This window comes from Jaculus jaculus, chromosome 1 (assembly GCF_020740685.1).
Source record: "Jaculus jaculus isolate mJacJac1 chromosome 1, mJacJac1.mat.Y.cur, whole genome shotgun sequence".
In the NCBI taxonomy this organism is placed as follows: Eukaryota; Metazoa; Chordata; class Mammalia; order Rodentia; family Dipodidae; genus Jaculus; species Jaculus jaculus.
The window spans coordinates 281,077,459-281,091,337 of NC_059102.1; the positions used below are offsets into that span (position 1 = coordinate 281,077,459).

The following is a 13,879-nucleotide window of genomic DNA, read 5'->3' on the forward strand; positions in this document are numbered from 1 at the left end:
CGCATCATGTCATACTGAAGGATGTGTTTTCTCTATCTGTGTCATTTCAGGGGCTCTTGATATTGATGATTTGTCTGGTGACAGAGCATGTTTTCCCAGGGTTTATATGACTGGTATTGGTTTATTGATACCAAATATTCCTGAATCCTAGAGCACATTATATTCTAAGAATTAGTCTTAGAATTTTATCCTGGGATGCAGTTAAGGTCTTTGCAAATCATTTTTGCCCTTTGCAGTTTGATTTTAAGTTATATTCTTTTGGGTCCAGAGGAGTCTTAATGTCAGATCTAGTGTAGGTTTTCTCTTGATTCAGCACCTCTAGAACCCTTCCCTATGTCTCTGTGTTGAGTGCATAAAACTTCCCAGTCCTTTATGAGTTCCGGAAATTATTCTGGTTTATTTTCTTCTGTAAATCTGTCCCAGCTTTGTGTATATTCTTCACACATATATACAGTAAAGACACAGTGGGGCCCCTTTGCAGATTTTGATAGACCTATTCTCTTTAGCTTTCTGTCCACACATTCTAGCCTTAGCCTCTTCAGCAGATTCCATCTCTGTCTAGTCAGCTCTGAGACGTTAGACCCATGTGCTGCTCTTCCTATGAGCTGCTTCCACACAATGGCCCAAGTGACTGTAGGGCTCCTCATGGTTTTCTCCTCTCATGGATCCAGGTCCTATGCTCTGGCATGTATCTCACACCTGAATCCTGATATTTCACATATATGTACAGTTCTTGTTGCTGACAGTGAAAGGGCAGTGACAATGGCAAGTAGTCTTTTAGAAGATAGCAGATATTTCTCCATGTTTACATTTTCTCAAAAAGAGCACCATTAAGGGCTTGATAGATGGCTCAATGGTTAAAGGTGCTTACTGGCCTGAGTTAAATTCCCCAATACCCACAAATACAAAGCATCTGATAGTCTATTGATGATATTGCTCTAGTAATAAACATGGCATATTTAGGCAATATCTTATGGAGGCTGACACTGATATCAACTTTGCTTCCTCTGGACCTTGTTTTCTTCTACCCCATAACACTATAAGTAAGACACCTGACATCACCAGTGAATCTTTATTTATTTATTTACTTATGCATACATATATGCTTGTGTGATTCTGCTGACTTTCATCATCATTGAAGGCCATGGGTTTAAATACTTTTAGCAACTTCAGCAAGAGTATTAAATAAACAGCCTTGCATGGTGGCACATGTCTTTAATCCCAGCATTTGGGAGGCAGAGGTAGGAGGATCACCATGATTTTGAGGACACCCTGAGATTACATGGTGAATTCCAGGTCAGCTTGAGCTAGAGCAAGACCCTACCTCAAAATATATATAATATAATATAATATAATATAATATAATATAATATAATATAATTAATATAATAATATAATTAATATAATATAATTAATATATAAATAAACATAATGAGCTATCTGCTTAAATACCTCCAAAAACACATAATTGAGATTTGAAGACAAGCAAACAAATAGTTATAGTAGATCAATAGCAAGTGGTAAATCTGGATAGCCTTTCTTCTGACTTAAGCTTAGTTAGTGTTCTTCTGAATTTAACAGGTATAGAAATTGGTTCACAAGAGTTCTGTGGGAAATATAAACATCCTGCTTTGGAATCCTTGAAGGAATGGCTGAACTAGAAAAAAGTCCTCTATCTCTGGGAAAGAGAAAAAGGACCCTCTCATTAGGATGGAAAAATAAAGCCCCAAACAAGCAAACTTTTCACATAAAAAAAACTTAAGTTCAGTATTTACTTGACTTGAATTTGAAGTATATTATGAAATTCTGTATACTCTGCACAGAGCACACACTTCCAACCTAATAAACCTGGTCCACAAAAAATGGCAACTCTTGAACACCTTAGAAGTAAAGCATTCTATCCTGTACATGCACCACAACATCAACATATGGGGCCATCACAGAAAACAAATAACAGGGGAGATGATTTTAGAAAACATATGAATAAAAGTTGCTTCCAAAGAACTGAATAAAAGAATAAGCAATTAAAATTTAAACATAAAGACTGAAGAAAAAGGTTTTGTTTAGACAAGAAAGAATTCAAGATGACAGTGTTAATAAGCAGTTTTCTGGATGTTCTGATAATTATAACTTTACCTTTCATCTTAGTGAAGCTCTCAGAGCTCCCTTACTGTAAGTAGCTATCCCACCATTCGTGAAAGTTCTATTATTCCCATGAAGTTCAAACAAGTACTTAATTTCTATATCACTGCTGGCTGCTATGTTAGAAACCAGAGGAGAAATAAAAGTAAATGACTAATTGTCACATTGATGAATTGTCAAATTGATTTGAAAATTGACCTGTTTATTCAGTCTACCCTGTTAATTCAAAATACAAGTCTTGTTTGGTTTCTCTTGTAATCCCAGCTTTTTTGTTTGTTTGTTTATTTTTATTTATTTGAGAGTGACAGACAGAGAGAGAAAGAGGCAGATAGACATAAAGGGAGAATGGGCACGCCAGGTCCTCCAACCACTGCAAACGAACTCCAGATGCATGTGCCGCCTTGTGCATCTGGCTAACATGGGTCCTGAGGAATTGAGCCTTGAACTGGGATTCTTAGGCTTCACAGGCAAGTGCTTAACCACTAAGCCATCTCTCCAGCCTGCCCCCTTTTTATGAGGTAGGGTTTCACTCTAGCTCAAGCTAACCTGGAATTCACTATGTATTCTCATGGTGACCTTGAACTCATGGCAATCCTCCTACCTCTGCTGGGATTAAAAATGTGTGCCACCACACCCAGCCCTCCAGCTTTTAACATAATATCAGGCTCACAATAGATACTTCATAGCCTAGTGAAGGATATTTTAATATAGTATCATTAGCTCAAGATGGTAAAGCTTCTTATTTAAACCTCTGTATTAACTATCTATGACTATGATAACGAATCATCTTTTCTTTTGGAAATGCCCTGTTATATATTATATCAGAGTTAAACAAAATGAAAAAATAATTTAAAAGGTGCTGAGTTACTGATAGTTCAGCAAATCTCCACTGTGAAGTTACACTGGAAATGTGAAGGAAAAGAACTCAGAAAAGTAACCAGGAATTTCATTCTGAAGTTAAGACTCTAGAGCAAACTAATAATGAGGTCATTCCCACATTTAATTATGTGTAAAGTTTCTTAAAATACAGGGAAAGTATCATGATATGTGCTTTTAAATGATCTGGAAACCACAGATCAATAGTGGTTGAACTAGGTCCTCCTTTTATTGGATGAGTAATTTAAAAATGAACCATTTAATGCAAGCACAGTCTCTTTCTTTACATAATATTCACCAATGAAATGTAGTGCTAACATTAAACACCATTATGTATTTTAAGTTTAAAGTAGAAGAATATGTATAAAGCAATTGACATTTAGTTTGTTCTAGTGATTGCTCCACACATTTATTTAATGATTTTGAAAATGTTAACATAGTAGGGAGGAATTTAGAGGTCATTTAAAACTTATTTATATTTAAATTGCTTGATAGAATTCTTGACAAATTTGACTCTAAGCACATTGTAAAGCAGGTTGTGTTATTGTCTTGCTGTGGCAGGTTTTTGAATGGTATAGTCAGTAGTATTGGAATTTCACCCTCATTACTTGCATCTTATTTTGTGATTTGTCTTGAATGCCCTTGCTTGCAGATTGAACATTTTTAACCTTCTCAGCTTGTCACATTTTAAATGTCAACAGACTAGTATTTATATAATTGGCTCTCTCTTCCTTCTTTTTCCAATTCATTACTCCCTCCCTTAACATAAGAACATTTCTTTTGCTCTGTACAGTTAAAAAAAAAAACAAACTAGGATAATTGACTTCATTCAGACATGTCTCTGTTTTGTATTTTGTGCCATCTTTTTCTCTGAGGTAAGATTTCAGGTTATAAATTTGATTTTAATAATTGCATTGTGCCTGGCACCAAATGCAAGGCATTTTGTGTTTTCATCCTAATGTCTTTAAGATATGCAAAATACATGTAAATGGATGAAATGAGCAATTTTGTTGCTAAAAATGAATATGAGGAAGCATTATTATATTTACTTCTTTTAAAATCACATTTGTATATACAAAATGTAACCAAATGTTTCAGAAAATAAAAAACATCTTTAATGGTCTTTTCTAGAACAAGTAAATGTTAACTCTTCAAGGTCTGGACATCTTGAAAAGTGTCTGCTAGCTATGGAGTGACTTGTGGAGATGGGATATCACTAATGTCCCTGGGACCCTTTAGAGAGATCAAAGGCCTGTAAGTTATTTAGCTTCAGCAATCCACATATAGAAGGTATGAGAAGCAGAATAGTCCAAGAGTTACCAGAAAACTTTTTTTTTAAGATGGAGAGGCAGAAAGAAAATGAATAAGAAGTATATTTTAAATTCAAACCTGAAAAGGAAGTAGTATTTAACAATAAAAATTCAGGTCACAGTGCTGAAGAGAATATATCAAAGCAGAGCTCTGGAGGATAGGGGAAATATGCACTTGGTAGATTCAGAGACCAGAGGAAAATTATACATGTGATTAAAGCGAGAAGTAACCCCAAGGTAAAAAAAAAAAAATACAGAGGCAAGAAGAGAATATTATGTTCTGCCCCCCACCCACCCAGCTAGGGTGGGTTGAAGAGGAGGCCAGACTGAAGTGTATCCAAACAGCACAGAGTAAGGCCAGAAGAAACACACAGAGAGAAAAAAGCAAGACAGGAAGAAGATGGGAGACTTTATGTGCAAAGGGAAGACTGGATTGGTTTGTAGATTTGGAGGACAGACCCCAGAGCCAGCCCACCAGGGCCAGCCCACCTGAGCCAGTCCATTTGGGCTGTCTGTCTAAGTAGTGTGCCATACTGTGAGCAGCAATGGGTGCTGCAGATTACTTTCAATCAGATATGAGTTTTAGTTATTTCTGTCAACAGTTCTGTTCTTGTGCCAGGGCAAAGTGACATGTGAGGTGGCATCTCCTGGTTTTCTCTGGGCCTCAATCTCTAACTGAAAGTACCTAAAACAATTTAGTTTTCTCCTATCCTCTTTCACTAGTGCTGTTATTTTGTGTTTTCCTCTCTGATGGCTCAGGAGAGTCAGCTCTGCCATATGTATAGGATGGGATTTTTAGGATGCTACCTTACCTAATGCCAAAGCTGATTCTACAGTTTCTTTCTTTTTTTTAACTGAGTAAGTCAGTTTATTAAAATAATTGGCTTCAGCATCTGCAATGATAACTTCAACTTCCACTCATGGCTCAATGCTGATGGAAGTCATCTTCTTAACAATCTCAGAAGGACTGAGTAAATCAATGAATTGCTTGTGGATTCTCATCTGGAAGAGATACCATGTCTTGGAACCTTCACCACAAGGTATTTTCCTTGTATTCTCAGTGTCTTGGTGGACAAGCGAACTGGTTCACTCCGAGGTTCTTGTTGTTGGCTCCTCAGATCAAGTCAGCACTCACCTTCTCCAATGGCTTCACGTTGCGGCTGGTGAGAGCGATCCAGATGCCATGGATGGCCACCTCTGGTTCCACAGGTGTCTCTCCAGTATCCTTGAAGGCCATGGCTGTACGACTTCCAGAAGGACTTGTTCCTCAGTGAGAGCAAACACCCGTGAGCCAGGAGCAGGAGTGGGAGCTCACAGAAGCTCTGCTGCACCCATAGCTGCGTCTCAGCAAGCTGATTCCACATCTTCATATGTAATTATAACAACCGTTTTCCTCCTTGACACCACTTTTCTATTTTAGTCCATTTTATATTGTTATCACATAATACCTGGGAGCTGTCAACACAAATCAGTTCTCACCTCAGAAGGAATGAGGAATTCTTTATTCTGGAGCCACATCTGAGTGACCATGGCCTGGGAACACAGATGCAGGTCACCTCAAATTCTATGTCCCACTGTGTGAACAATTTCATGAAGCTTTTATAGTTACAGAACAAAAGAAACTGCTAAGCCAAGTCACTTTTCAAATACACTGGTAGAAACCTCAAGTGGGCAAGTTATAACAAAACAGGAAAATCACTACAGGCTTTAATTGCTATCTGATGACATTTTTAGCCTTTGGGTTGGTGGAAGTTGGTGGTCTGTTAGTACATTCCAGAAGGTTTCACCTGATAGTCACAAGGATGTTTGTTATGTCAGACACAGAAGTGGGCAATAAATAGCTATTAAGGAAGTTAAAGATAGCTCAAGGTAATTTGGCTCAGAATCTGTAACATTCTGTCACTGTGCAATTCCAGCAGCTCTATCAATAAGTCTTGTAGATGCTTTAAATATGCACAGCTGCTTCTTGATAATATTAGTTCACAGGAAGTGTAATATATAAGAGGTATAGAGAAGATTTTCAGAGCATGAAACCATCTCTGGTGGATGGCAACATGACACAAGCAGAAGAGATCACACAGTGAGACAGAAGTCACAAGAGACCCAGGACCCAGGCTTGACTTTTTATTACAACTTACACTTCTGAGAACTTTATGATAACTAAGTTAGTAACACACAAAGGTCATGACTCTGTGAACTCATTACCTCCCACTAGTCCTCACCTCTTAAGGTTCTAATACTCAATACTGCTGTATGAGGGGAATGCTTCCAGCACATTAATGTTTGGGACAAACTATATCCAAAACATAGCACAGGAGTTATAATACCTGGTTGGGTTAAATTTAGCAGTCATCAAATATAGTTAGTTTGGAAGGTCATATTTAGGCCCCCTTTCCATATTTCTTAAATTTCTTTCAATATTCAATTATCACAATTACCTGTTTTTTTCAATAAAGAAAGATGTATGTGGAGAGAGATCATTGACAGTAGATGGATTATGTCTTATCCCACATCCAAAGACAGAGGACTAATGACTATATACATGTGCCTGGCAAGTAAAGTCAGCAATCACTTTGGTGGTTTGAATGTGAACATGTGTCCCCCATATCCTGAAGTATTTTTCATTAAGCTTACAGCTTAAGTCTCCAGTATCCTGCTAGAGTAGGTGTCACTAAGGGTGGATCTTTTAATCTAGCCTTAAGAATTATAAAAAGCAGTTTTAACTCTGGCTGTTTGTATGTGCTGGCTGTTGGTGGTGTTTCTCTGCCATAGATCTATGGAAATGAACCAACTTCTTCCACCATGATGGAACTTTCCCCTGGATTCTATAAGCCTAAAATAAACCCTTTCCTCCCATAAGCTGTTTCTGGTTAGATGTTTGTCCCAGCAAGGAAAAGTCACTGCAACAGTAACTTTCATCATCTAAAGGAGACAAGCTGACTTTAATAACTGCATTAGTTGTCTTTGCATTGCTACATTGAAATACCAAGGAAGGTAACTTTATAAAGCCAAAAGAATTTTGGCTCATAGTTTTGGAGATTTAAAGTCTTACTGTTGCAGTTACTTCTCAGTGGTGGACAAACAACCGACCAGAAGCAGCATATGAAAGTAATGGGTTTATTTTAGGCTTACAGATTCTAAGGGAAGCTTCATCATGGCAGAGTATGTCATTTCCTCATACATCCACAGCTGAAGGCAAAGCGAATACCCAGAGCTCAAGCTGGCTCTCTATGTACCTTAGGTCTGGACTCAAGATCTGCTCCCAAAGGCACTCGTACACCAGCAGAGCTCTGCCTGCTGAAGACCAAGTATGAGGCTTAATGAAAATGCCATAAAGAATCATTTACATTCAAACCACAACACTAGTTTTGGATATTCTTGGTTTGACCAAAGGCTGAGAATGGCAGATGGTAGCAAATAATGGTGAGAGCCTATTGTAGTATGGGCTTTTTACTCTGGACCATCTTAAGATACCGAATTCCTTGGCTTGGTAGCCATGGAACACTAATTGAGCCAGGTTTGTGACAATCCATAGTAGAAGAAGGAGGGAAGAGTCACAAAACCCTCACTTGAAATTCTTCATGCCCTCTCCAAGCTGTAAGTGATCTTGAGAGCTGCTAGATTATATAGGAAGTAGAATGTTAACTGAAAGTGGGATTCCATGCTGCAGCTTCCATAACATTGTCATCTGTGATGTGGTAGGACTTTGTGGTGATGCAGCTGTTTTGAAGTCACCTATGCTATTTATTGTAAATAACCCCTCATCATGTTTCTAGTAAGCCCAATAAACTTAATTGGTTAACCAAATTAGACTGTGGTAGAATCATGCTTTGATTTGCTGTTGGAGCACTATCTGGGGTGACATTTGTTTGCATCTCCCAGGAAAAGTTATCACAAGAGACCATTTAAGGTAAAAGATCTTCCATCTCCAAACAAGAAGTTACAAGGAGCCTGGTCTTCCACAATTCTTTCTGAGGGCATGACAGCAATGACTTAAGCTTTTCCCAGGAGGCCCCAGCCCATAACAGTCCCACCACTGCCCAATAGTGTTATGCATCAGGCCAAGCCTTCTTTCACCACAATCTCTTGGAGAATACTCAAACCACATCAATCCCATCAACAACTGGAATTTCTATACCTAACTTGTACTTGTGGTAAAAAGTACTTATACATTCTCCAAATCTGTCTTTCTTCCATCTATATAATTGACTACATAATACAAGATCTATTTCTATACTATCTTTTTAAAAGACTTTTACAGAATTTTAAATTTATTTATTTATTTATTTATTTATTTATTTATGAGAGAGAAAGAGAATGAACATACTAGGGCCTCTAGCCACTGCAAACAAACTCCAGATGCATGCACCACCTTGTGCATCTGGCTTTTATGGGTTCTGGGTAATGGAATCTGAACCCTTCAGCTTTTCAGGCAAGAGCCTTAACTGTTAATCCATCTCTCCAGTGCATATTTGTATAGTATCTTATCAGCAATTTCATACAATGAGACTGATCTTGACTTCTTTTTCCCTAAACACCATTAAAACTTGCCTTTAACTTAAAACTATGTATTTATCTGCTATCTTGGGTTATTTAATCAGGCTTTATGGCATCCAGTGTTCATTTTTTTTTCATCAAAGAACACAGAAACAAGTATTCCGTGAGAAGAGAAGCAGTTATTTCCTTTAAATAAATTGAGATTAGTTATTAAACAGATTTAAATGTTAACTATGGAGGGTATGATACAGTTTTTGTCTGGTAATTTTGCCACAGTGATAAACTGAATGTTTCAGAAGAGCATAATAATAGTCCTATAAAGCAATGACACTCCAATAAATCTAACTAAATTTGATTTTATTATATCTGTATGTTTCACCAGTTTCTTGAAAGGATAAGCTGTGTATAATTAATTTGTATTTTCAGTGTTAGAAATTTGAATCTTGTTACTGAAGATTGATTTTAATTAAATTAGTACTTGACAGCAGAGGTGCATTGAATTACAATCTATCAACCAAGGGGTCTTCTGTCTTCTCTCTGGCAGAGAAGTAAATACAATGGATTAGAAAAATGACAATCACTGTTAGGAAAATTTAAGCCTGGGGATGTTTATATTCTTGACCTAAGAAATTTCTTCTAATAGGGCTGGAGAGCTGGCTCCATGTCTCTCTCTCTCTCTCCATATACATATATATATATATGCCTCTTTCTCTCTCTCTTTTAAGTAAGTGAATAAATAAAATATTTAAAAAGAAAATCTTTACTAAGAACTTAACATTTAATTATAGTTATGTTAGACTTACCAGATATTGCTTCATGAAAACAATATTTTTTGTCTTATATGTATGTGTTGTGATGTTGTCCATGTGTGTCAGGAGGGGGAGAGCTTGTGTGTATAGAAAGTTCAGGTACACATGTATGAATATGCATGTGGAGGCCTGAAGTAGATGTTGAGTGTCTCTTTTAATTACTCTCCACTTTATTATTTGAGACAGTCTCTTGCTGAAACTAGAGGTCATTGGTTTGGCTAATCTATGTAACTGCAAGCCCTAGGGTTTGTCTGTCTTCCCTTCCTTCCACCTACAAGTCCTGCAATTGTAGGCATGGGTCGCCATGCCTGACATTTTACATGGGTTCTAGAGATTCAAACCCAGGTCTTCATGCTTGAGCAGCAAGCACTTTACCCATGGAACAATCTCCCCAGAACCTTCAAAATATTTTCAAATTAAATGTGGTGACAACTATAAAGTTCTTTTTTAAAGTCCAAATCATTCAAATCTGTATAATTTCTTTTTCAGTAATTTCACCTGGGTTTGTTTTTCAGAAGTGTAATTCAAATCATGAAATTTTCATTACTTCTGTAGTTACTACAACTTCTTGAGGTCTTTTTCTTAGATAATTAAAACCCCAATCATGTAGAACAGTTAAAATGTTACCCAAAAAACCCTCAGATCTCAGATCTCAGATCTCCTTTGCAAAATAAGGTTCTGAGTCATCTGTGCAAGAAGAGCTAACATAGGCTTTATCCTGTGGCTGGCTCCAATGATAAAAGGCTTTTTACATTTTTCTTTTACAAGCTACATGAAGGTTAAGTATTGAGCATGTAGCTAAAGAACTGAGCCATGGTGTATCCAAATCTGTGACATGAAGGGCTGAGTTGAAACAGTTCTAGGAAACATATTTTGGAGACTCAAAAGCCACATAAATGTTTCCATCCAGGAATGACTTATTTCTGCCTTGAGTGTGTTCCCATTTTGAGCCAGGAGCTCAAGCTGCAAACCATGAACACCTCCCTCTGCAGCTTGTTCCACTGAGAGCTTGGGGATGTAGAGTTGGGAGCAGTTTTTAAGGGGAGACTGTCCTCCAGTGTATTGGAAGAATGTGTGATTGGTCCTAATAGCAGCTGTCCTCAGGCAGGCACTGCCAAATGCATTTGATGAATTTTGTTCCCCAGGTTTCTGGAAACACATAAAGCAAAGCCTGGATACCAAAACTCACAAGGACAGGCTCAAATTAGAAACATGCGTTTTTGTCATCACTAGTCAAAGCAATTCAAAACAGTGAAAGTTTCATTTTTTTGGAAGCAGGTTGAAATTTGAAAAGTCATATTCACTTCAGAACTAAAGAAAATTTTCAGTTTGAATCATATCTCTACAGAGCATAAAACATGGCTAAAGTTGGCTAACTAATCCCAAAAAGAATAATTAATGCCAAGATAGATCACTTGATCTTTCTTGTTGTGGATAATAGGTTAGTGTGATTCCTCAATGAAAATGATCCTAGGAGAAATCCTAGCAGGTAGGACCTAACAGTTATCATCCTCATCATCACTATTATCACCATCTTTATGAAACAAAAACTTCTCTCAAAAGTCCCCTGTTATCAGGTGTTTGGGCCCAACAGACTTGAGAGCACTTGATGTATTTTTTGGCAGTTTTATGGGGAACACATAAGTGGTATGTATGGCTGATTCTAGTCTTACAGATGAGGTAATTTCTTCAGCCAATAGGATTGCTGTCGTGTAGCAATTGGAAGTAGAGGAATGATATGAGAATAATATCTTCCCCAGTTTGAAACTTGGCTATTTTGCAGACACATCATAAGTTTCATGGGAAGAAGGACAGTTGTTTTGTTTGGCAGACAAGAGGGAGTGTGGAAATAAAACATTACCTCTGGGTGTGTCACTTGTCCTGCTACATAATTATGTAGACATACCACCATGCATATTTACTTGTAGTTAAGCGTGTCCCACTTTATCATCCTCAGACCACCTGTGAGATAGAGAAGTTCTCATTTTCCAGGTTGTCTTAGCTCACCTGGATGAGGCCAATCTTAAATTTAAACCTATGTTTCTTTATCTCCTATCACTCCTAAAATAAAAATCAAAGTTTGTCTTTCAATTGTCTGATGCATTTAAATAAAAGATAACATATGTCATGTATAATGATGTGTTACTACAGGCCTAGCATTATTATAGCAAGAGTTCATCAAGTATACCTTTACTCATTCTGATAATAGTATTATCCTACCTTTAATGCCATCAAGTTCTACCTCTGGGCACTATGACTATTGCTCTTCCACTGACCATTCCATCTCTGTCTCACAGATAAGCACACTTGTGGAACTGGAGTAAATATTAAAGTAGGAGCAGGTTTGACAGTTGATTTAAGTGACCACCACTTGCCATTTCTGGATCCTTTTTGACTTCGTTGAGACTACAATAGTCACGAGGCCACTTGAAGGAAACTTCCTATCAATCCCAGTAAACACACCCCAGATGTGCCTTTCACATGGTGTCCAGGGCCATGGTTCCTTAGGGCAGGAAGGAGACATCTATGTCCACTTTATACCCAGCAAACAAGGGCACTGTGACCCTCAGCACCACCTGGACCTAAGACTTCATTTAATGCAGTCTTAACATATGTATGTCACTTCTGAAGCATTTCTGGCATAAAATTGAATATTTTGAATATGTTGCTGTGTCAAAGATAGAAGTATTTCATGACCTAGAGCAGCTTGTAACACATCACTTTGTGTATATTTTGAGAGATTAAACATGGACTCATTTACTCATACCTGTGTGCATTCATCCATGGGGGCATATGTTCATGGATACCTCTGCAGAGCCCTAAGCAAGGTTCTGAAGGAAAACTAATAACCTGAGAAGTTAAACACTCTATCCAAACTTAGGCTATTTTCACCAGAGTCCCCTCTTCCTTCCCACTTGTCCAATAGGACAAACTTATATTCTGTATTTTTTTAGATTGTGTTTTTATAATCCAAGCTATTCATTTTTATCCCTTTACACAAGAGCCTTTTGTCCTTTCTATATAAACCTCTACTAAAAGTTGTTACTCTAATATAATGCAAGGATAAACATGTCTTGGCATACTCCATATGTAGACATCCTCAGACATCTAACTCCTGATCATACACTTCAGAAGATCTTCAGTATATTTGAGGGGAAGGCAGGTAGTAAAAGACATTTCTATTAGCTCCAGAGCTAAGATAGCCTAGTAGCATCTTGGGTATATTGGGATTGTGCTGGTGTCAGGTACAAGTTTCAATAGCCTTCATATGTTATTTGTTCACTTATCCAAAAATACTTATTTATACTTTCATTCTGAGTGGTCTTTTCTAGGTCATAAATGCTGCAGTGAAAACAAAACAAATGAAACAAAAGTTGTTTTCCTGTTATCAATTATATTCTAATCAAGGGTGACAGAAAAAAAATGATGTGGTCTGTTGAGTGGTGATAAAGCATTTGGTAAAAATAAAGCAGAGTGCAGAAAGATGAAGAGAAACCTGCAAAAGAGACTGACAGGGTTGGCAGTGTGGTGGGAGCAAAGTTAAGATGGAATGGTGTCCGATTGTCGTAGTGTTTCAGAGGGAGGACAGCTGCTTCCAGTTCTTCTAGCCCAGGGACGCTGAGGACAGAAGCTTGGCCATTATGTTGATAATGTGCAAGTCATTGGGAGGTGGAAAGGGACAGTGAGATCATGTTTCAGTTAAAGAAAGGATGGAAGAAATAGGACACAGTGAGTACAAAACACTCTTTTGTAGATACTTGGCTGAAAAGGGAGGGTGAGTAGCAGAGGGTACTTGGAGGACGATATGCATCAGAGAAAAGAATTTAATGAGCTTGTGGGAATGGTCCAATACAGTGGAAAAATTGATAATATGAAGAGACAAGGATTTTCTGGAAAAATAGTAGCTGAGAAGGCTAAATTCTTCTAGACAAGGTTTAAATTTTACATAATTAAAATTTTGAGCTTATCTACCAAATATGTACATATACATTTCTGTTTTATTTATATTATGCTATATTATTATGTTATATTCATTTCCAAACATATACAAAATACAGGACATACAGTGTAGAAAATATAGAATTTGAGATCCAGTATGTTTTTTTCTAGTAGCTCATAGTTTGTTTTGTACGCATAGCCTTAAAATGCATCTATCTTCCTTTGGGGTCCTTTCCTTTAGCAATATCATAGACATCAACTTGCCATAAGCCAGTGAGAATGAAATCACTTCTTCTTTCAAACTTA

The 13,879-nt window shown here is 37.4% G+C and overlaps 1 pseudogene; it reads right to left on the reverse strand.

The window, feature by feature from the left end:
* Positions 1 to 4,401: 4,401 nt before the first annotated feature.
* Positions 4,402 to 5,565, reverse strand: LOC105944082 (annotated as a pseudogene).
* Between the last annotated feature and the right edge of the window lie 8,314 nt (positions 5,566 to 13,879).